Genomic DNA, 7,581 nt, shown 5'->3' on the forward strand with positions numbered 1-7,581 from the left:
TCAACTTTTCAGAGATCGAGAGTCGGGCGGAAGCGGAGATGCTTGTGCCGAGGGCATCAACATGAAGGAGATCACGACGAAGAAGAAGAAGACGACGAAGAAGCCGTCGGTTGTCGTCAGTGCTGGCGAGACCGATGAGGAGGCGATGACGAGGTTTGCTCGGGAGCATCCGAAGTACGTCCAGGCCGAGATGGAGTACTACTGGAAGCGTGAGGCGGAGAAGAAGAAGAAGAAGGGGCCGAAGAAGGAGGATGAGGCCGGTCCCTCGACGGTGATCCCCATCGAGTCCTCTTCCGAGGAGGACTGGGAAGACTTCTTGGAGGAGGAGGAGGAGGAGGAGGAGGAGGGGCGCGACGACCCGACGAAGGAGGAGTTCTGGGAGCAGTTCCGTAGCTCCGATGAGGAGTAGTTCATCTAGTAGTTTGAATAAGTAGTAGTTGAAGTTGATGTATGAAACTATGTTGAATTTGATGTTTGAACTATGTTGAATGGACTAGTAGTATGTCGTTTTACATCTTCATTTTGGACCATCTATTGGAATTGCTCTTTTGGACCATCAATTTAGATTATCTGTTGGAGTTGAGCTTTTTTCAGAGCTCCAAAACGCATTTTTTGACGGTCCAAATTTACATCTCCGATTTTGAACCGCCAAATTTTGAACCATCTATTGGAGATGCTCTTATCTCTATACATAGGGCCTACAGATAAGCGTTGCTTGATTCGCCATGCTAGACCTATGACGCATGATATCTTTGGTTTTCCATCGACCGATCGGCAGGGACGGGCGGCAGCAACTGTGTTTCAACAGAATCTTAAAAGGAGATGGCTATATCGCAATCGTCCCTGTCATCCTTGTGCTACCTAGGCCCATTTTAATTTGCCATCACATCCCAAAGATCGATCATGTCCCGGGGAAGAAGTCTCCACTAGCTTTGTAGTACCAAAATTCAGGTCAAAGTTGAATACTCCTAGTGAAATACAGTAAAATGTACCCATTGAAATCTGTAAATTCAACACGAGAAGCAAACCAAGAGAGAACTGACGGTGGATGCACGGTGGCTAGTAGCGGCTGGAATTTGGTCTATTTTGGGCCACCCAATAATAATTTCAGAAATTTTTAATAAATCCTAGAGTCCCACGCAGCTCATTCGTGCAAGGTAAGAGGTGGAACCAAAGTTTAGTCCCACATTGTTAGTTTGGTGGGAGTTGGACCTCCTTATAAGGAAGGGTGTTTCCCCACATGTATGAGCATGGGAATAAGAGGGACATTCACGCGCACTCCTCCTGTGCCGCCCGCCACGACGCGGGTTGTGGGAATGAGCCGAGCCACGACGGGTATACGAAAGGTCACTCGGGAGCTGGATTTTTTTGCTGTAGTGGATATCCTTTCGGATGTTGCCTGTTCGTTTCGTATCCCTCCTTTGCTTCAGCTCCCGTCCCAGCCTATTCGCCTCCTTCTCCTGTGCTTATAAAAGGGAGGTCGCTTCGACACACCAGAAGATCATCTCCCTCTCGCCACCGAGTACCAATCTCTGAGCTGCTGCTACAATCTTCTCCATCCCGGCTTGCGGTGTGCACCGCAGGTCGGGACAGTAGGCCTCCAAAACCCCACCTCTTTGACTCCTGTACGGGAGAAGGGTGATAAGGTTTTTGGGGAGCGCTCTGCGCGACTACTGATCGGTTCATCACGGACGCTCTGGACACAGACAACCACTTCTCCAACGACGACTTCTTCCCTGACGTGGACAACCACTTAAACGACATGGCTGACAACAACACCAATCCCAAGACGAGCGCTTCTGCCGCTGTTCCGTACGTCTTTGTGGTCTCTCTGGTTAAGTTCATGCCTCAGTTTCTTGCTCTAGCTTTTCTTGTTCTAGTCTCTGTTCTACCTATGTTCTGTTCTAGTTCACATGTGCAGATGTTGTTTGCCTTCACTCAGCTAGATTACATGACTCGTTTCATCTCTACTATTATAGTCATGTTTTATTTACTATTTATGTTAATAAAATCATATGGTAAATTGCTCATATTTCCAATAGTAGCTACTTCAAATCAGGTTGTTAATTAATTAGTCTAGCCATTATTGCCTTCCGAATCTTGAAACTTAAATTTGCATTCTTTCGTTGATGAGATGGTGTTTACAGAAGAAGAAAAAATGATGGTTTCATCTGAAATTTGATGTTAGATTCTGCAAAAAAAAAAAAATTACAAGAACAACAACCATATCAAAGGCAATTGCACCGTACGAGCATGCTTTTCCATTAGCTAGTGCCTAGCTTGGCAAGTGCGTAATGCTCCGGCGCCTTTTGGTCCCTTCTTCCCATCCAAGCAACTAAACAAATGGGTTGCTTAACCAGCTGGTGATTGATGGATCGATGATGCGCACATGTGATTGTGACCAGCAAGGCAAGGCAACCCAGTACGCTAAGCACATGACCTGCGTACCTATAAGCACAACAACTAAGCCTACATTGTACTAGCAAAGGTTCTTGCTTATAACTACAGTACTAATTAAGATGGGATCTGCGATTCGATTCTGCGTACGACGGCCGGAATATTGGGAGTGGACGTACGTACGCGGCGGAAGAGGTAGGTTAGTTTAGGGAGGGGTGGCCTGCGATTTAATCTTCATTCATCGCCGCGCGCCTCGTACGGCTGCATGCATGTGAGGTGCCGCGGCGAGCTGTTCCTGGGGCCTGGGGTTAATGTCTCCGGCCGGCGACGTGTCATGCTATTAGCTTGGGAAGGGGCCTGATTAAAAAGTTGTTTGATTGCATGCATGCGGTGTCATCCAAAGCTCAACTGTGGTGGCTTCACTTCACCTCACTGTTCATGTACTTACCATTGTCCAGCTCTCCAGCTTCCGCTCATAAACATGCATGTGCGCGTGTCAGACACTAATTAAACAACAGATCAGTGGTACTGTACTTGTATACATCCGGCTCCTAGTTAATTCAGCATCACCAACAACACCTAGCTAGAGTGGTTAAGATATCAGCTATGCATGCAGAGTTTTTCCAGATCAATTTCAGCAGAGGGAGATAGTGGCGTGTGATAAACCTTCATTCGCTGGTTCGTCGTGAATGGCCACCGTGGGAAACGTCCGTGCCTGTGTGCACCGCTTTTCAGCTCAAGTTCAGCCAAGGGAGATACTAATTATTGGTGCTGATCGTTCTGCTCTGTGCATGCATGGTCTGTGGATGAACCTTCGTTGATTCGTTGTGACAACCGTGCAAAAGGTGCATGCATGTACGTGCCTTAAAGCTGACAAATTGAGCCAACTACGTACATTGCTTTTTTTTTTCTTTTTTTGCGGAAACAACTACGTACATTGCTGCCAAAGCTAGTTAATTAGTCAGGCATCTAAAACTTGGAATATGAATATCTTTGCAAGTTTCCAGCCGGTGTCTCGACAGGAAGGCCTACCCACCGACTGCACGCATGTTCTGCGACCAGTATGCAAAGAACCTAATTATGCCAGGTGGATGGATGACACCATGACATGATATTATCAATCATCACCGCAATAGTGCAGTGATGTGTACGTACGTGTTACTTTTGCATATACAAAGCACACTCGAACAGCCGGTGCATCTTTGTAGTACTCCAGTATGTATGCTTGCCAGGTGTTAGCACAAGACCCGCTCTTCTCCAATCATCGACCAGGAGCAGAGATACAGAGCCAGCTAAACAGTTGGCCATAGCTAGGAGCTTAAAGCGCAGGTACACGTTCGTCCATACACACACCTTTTATCAGGTGTCTCCATTGTTTAAACCAGGCGTTGTGGCGCCTAGAGCTCGGGCACATGATCTCGCGCGCCATTAGATTCTAGTAGCACAATAATCATGAGAGAGAGAGAGAGAGAGAGAGAGAGAGAGAGAGAGAGGGAGAGAGAGAACGGGCTTTTGTTTCCTGTGTGATTGGTGTTGGAGTCTCTCCATTTTCAAACGTCCCTCCCTGAGCTCCCATCATTTTAAAAGCGATCAATCTTGTACTATATACACAAGTTGAACACCTACTCAAACGTCTCTCTCAGAGTATATGGCTGCCTATATATGTATGCCTAGCTAGTAGAATGTGCCGTGGTTGCGTGTTTACAACTAATTAAGGATGATCTATCATGAGCAGGACCAGAGATTGGCTAACGATCGACGACGTGTTACCGTCCGTGGCCGGCGAAAGCGCACGACAGGAGCATGAATCAATGTGCCGTACGTGCCTGTGTGTGTACAATTAGGATGTGATAAGTTCATATGGTTAGGAGCACGCATGAATCAATGGAGTTGCTGTTTGCCTCGCGACGTGTTAGAGCATCTTCAGCCGTTGGCCCCCGGGGCGCCTGAAATCGCAACCTGGGGTGAGCCGGCACAAAAAAGGGCCTGGGGCGAGTTGGTCCCCAGCCGTCGGCCCCAGGGCCGCCCCCAGGCGCGTTTAAAAATAAAAAATGTATAGCAAATTTCGGCACAGTTCGGCTAAACACGAAAAATTTCGGCCAACTTGGGCATATATTTCGAAAAAGTTCGCCGATTTTCATTACATAGCAAATATATAATAAGCTAATCTAAAAAAAACTGGCTGAACACCGAGTAGTCGCCGTCGTCGCCGCCATCCTCGTCGTCGGCCTTCTCCTCCTTGACGCGGGCGCCCTGCTGGACCCGGCGTCGCCATGGCGGACTGGTGGTGGCGGCGGCGCGTCGTCGTCGTCGCTGTCGTCGATGACGACGACTCCTCCTTCGTCGCGGCCCCGGCGGCGCTCCGCGAAGCGCTGCAGGGCGGTGCACTGGCGCTCCCTCGCCATCTTGAGGGAGTCCTGGCGTGCCCATTCAAGGGCCGCGTCATCGTCGCGCTCGACCTCGCCGTGCTCCGTCTTCACGGCGGCGAGCCCCGGCTCTGCCTTCACCGGCGCGAGCCCCGGCTCCGTCTTTGGCTTGACGAAGCGCGGAGGAGGAGCCGGCGAGGAGGCGCGCCGGCCGCCCTCGTTGATGACGATGCCGGCCTCCTTGACGCCGAGCAGCGACGGAGTGCCGGAGGAGTGCGAGGAAGAGCGCGAGGAGGAGGAAGAAGAGGAGGAGCCGAACCTCCTTGGCGCCCATGGCCTGTCGCGTCGGTGGTGCGCCGGGGCGGCCGCCCTCGCTGGGGGGTACGCCAACGGCGGGTCGTTGCCGCCCTCGAGGTGCGTCAGCACGCCCTCGAGTGTGCGGCCTGGGACGCCCTACCACAGGTGGCGCCCCTCGCTGTTCTTCAGGCCGCCGACCACCGGCGCGCCGTTGGTGGACGCCATCCGCTGCTGCTGACGGCGCTCGAAGTACGCCGCCCAAGCCGCGTGGTTGTCGGCGGCGTACTGGGGGAGGGAGAGTTGGGCGTCGGTGAGGGAGGCGCGCACGACGTCGACCTCGTCGGCGAAGTAGGAGGGTTTGGCCACGGCGTCGGGCAACGGGGGAATGGGCACTCCCCCGTTGCTGAGCCTCCAGCCCATCGGCCCGGCGCGCATGTCCGGCGGCGCCGGGATGTTCGCCTGGAATAGGAGCCAGGACTCCTGTTCGCGGAGCGTGCGGCGGCCAAAGCCGTTGGCCGCCGCCTCGTCTCCGGGGAAACGCTCGGCCATCGGGGAGGGGAGAGAGAGGGAAGGGCTGGGCGGCGGCGCTCGGGAGAGGGAGAGGGAAGGCTCGGCGGCGGCACTCGGGAGAGGTATAGCTCGGCGGCGAGGGCTGGGCTGGTATGGCCACAGGCGAGCGAGGCCACCGGCTTATATAGGCGCGCCGCGTCGTGTGTACGCGTGCGAGGGAGGGGAGGCGTCGGCGCGCCGCCCGTGAGGAATCAATGGCAAGGCTGACCGGCGGCGGCAGCCTTGCCATTGATTCCCCGCGGGAACCGAGGCGTTGGGGGAAGGCGAGGCGCGGTGTCGCTGACGCGGCTGGGCCGCGGCTTTTTCGCGCCAAAACCACTCGCCCCGGCGCCCCCGGGCGTCCCCAGCGCGCCGGGTTCGGCCTGGGTCCGCCGGCGCTGATTTCGGTCCAGGCCGGCGAAAATCGGGCTCCTGAAAACGCGACTGGACCGTTTTTTCAGCGCCGGCGCGGAAAAATCACTGGGGAAGCCTTCTTAAAGGCGCGGCTGGAGATGCTCTTACCATCCGTCCATGCCCGGACCCGGGAGGCGAGGGCAGCCAGCGGCACGAGACTCCGTACGTCGTAGGACGCACCTGTTGGGGCCGGTGTGACCAGGAGTAGCTGATGCTATGCTCATGCTCCGGGTGGTCGTTGGTGCTACGTGGTACAGTCTGCGCCATGAGAAAGCAGGGACGGTGGCGCCATGGGTTACCACCAAAACAACACAACACAGATCCAGGGACAGCCAAGGCCTCAAAATGACTGTCACTGGGCAGCTTCCATACCGGCACATGGTCGAGGTAGCTAGCGGGTACTTCGTGGCGACGTGGACGTTGATGGACCACCCCTGCCCAAGACCAGGCGAGCACTGATCAAATTGACTATTGGATTTTTGGCAACAATGTCTGTTGCAAAAAAATATCAAAAAAGTATGTTTTTTTGGCAACAGACATTGTTGAATTTTTTAAATGCGTGCAGATTTTCGTGCATAATTTTTATAAGGCGTTGCAAGAATAAAAAACAGAATCAGTGCTTCAAAATATTTCCAAAAATAGTTTTTTGGAGCGTTGATTTTTCTTTTTGCCCAGAGCATTAGGAATGTATTTTCGTCGGGGGAATTTACATGTATGTAGAGCATTCAACAATGTGTATTGCTGCGAACCAACCTTGATGTGAATTGGAAGAAGCGCTCGCTCCAAGCGTACAGTACATGGACTCAGCCCAAAAACTTCCGCAGCTTGGTCGCTCGTGGCTCGTCCGCCGGTGCTTAGGTAAATCGTGACTAATAGGTTTTTTTTCGTTTGTTTGTTTTTCTTTTGTTCAGATTTTTTATAATATTTTGAACACATTTATTAAAAGAATAAATTTACTTTTTAAACCTCATATTTTAAAATCGTGTAGCACAATTTAAGAATGTTGATAGCTTTCAGAAAAAATCCCCTTGTTTTAAAAAAGAGTATACAACATGTATTGCGTAATATCAAAACCTATTAAAAAAGTAATATGTGTCATTTAAAGAAATATACCCGCATTTCAGAAATATGTTTCTGGCATTAAAAAAGGTTTATACAATGGAAAAAATGCTTGTATAAGTTATAAAATATTTATTGCCATTAAAAAAAATATGTGACATTTAAATAAACATTCACGTTTTTCCAAAAAATGGCAGTGAAATTTCAAAAAAAAATTGTTGTTATAATGTAAAAAAAAAATCACATTTAAAAAAAACTAAAAGTGTATTTGAATTGTTTTGAACATGTATTGGAAAAAGTGTTCAAAACATATATCTAACTAAAATGTACATCGTCTATTTGAAAATGTTCGTGCCATTCGTAAAAATATTAATCTTGTATTTGCCAAATATTTTTTTTTCTAACAAAAGTTTTAGGTGTATAAAAATAATGTACAGTGTTTATGGAAAAATGTTAAACATGTACAAAAAAAATGTTTCACAGATATACAAAAATATAG

Source organism: Triticum aestivum, chromosome 4D (assembly GCF_018294505.1).
Source record: "Triticum aestivum cultivar Chinese Spring chromosome 4D, IWGSC CS RefSeq v2.1, whole genome shotgun sequence".
Classification (NCBI taxonomy): domain Eukaryota; kingdom Viridiplantae; phylum Streptophyta; class Magnoliopsida; order Poales; family Poaceae; genus Triticum; species Triticum aestivum.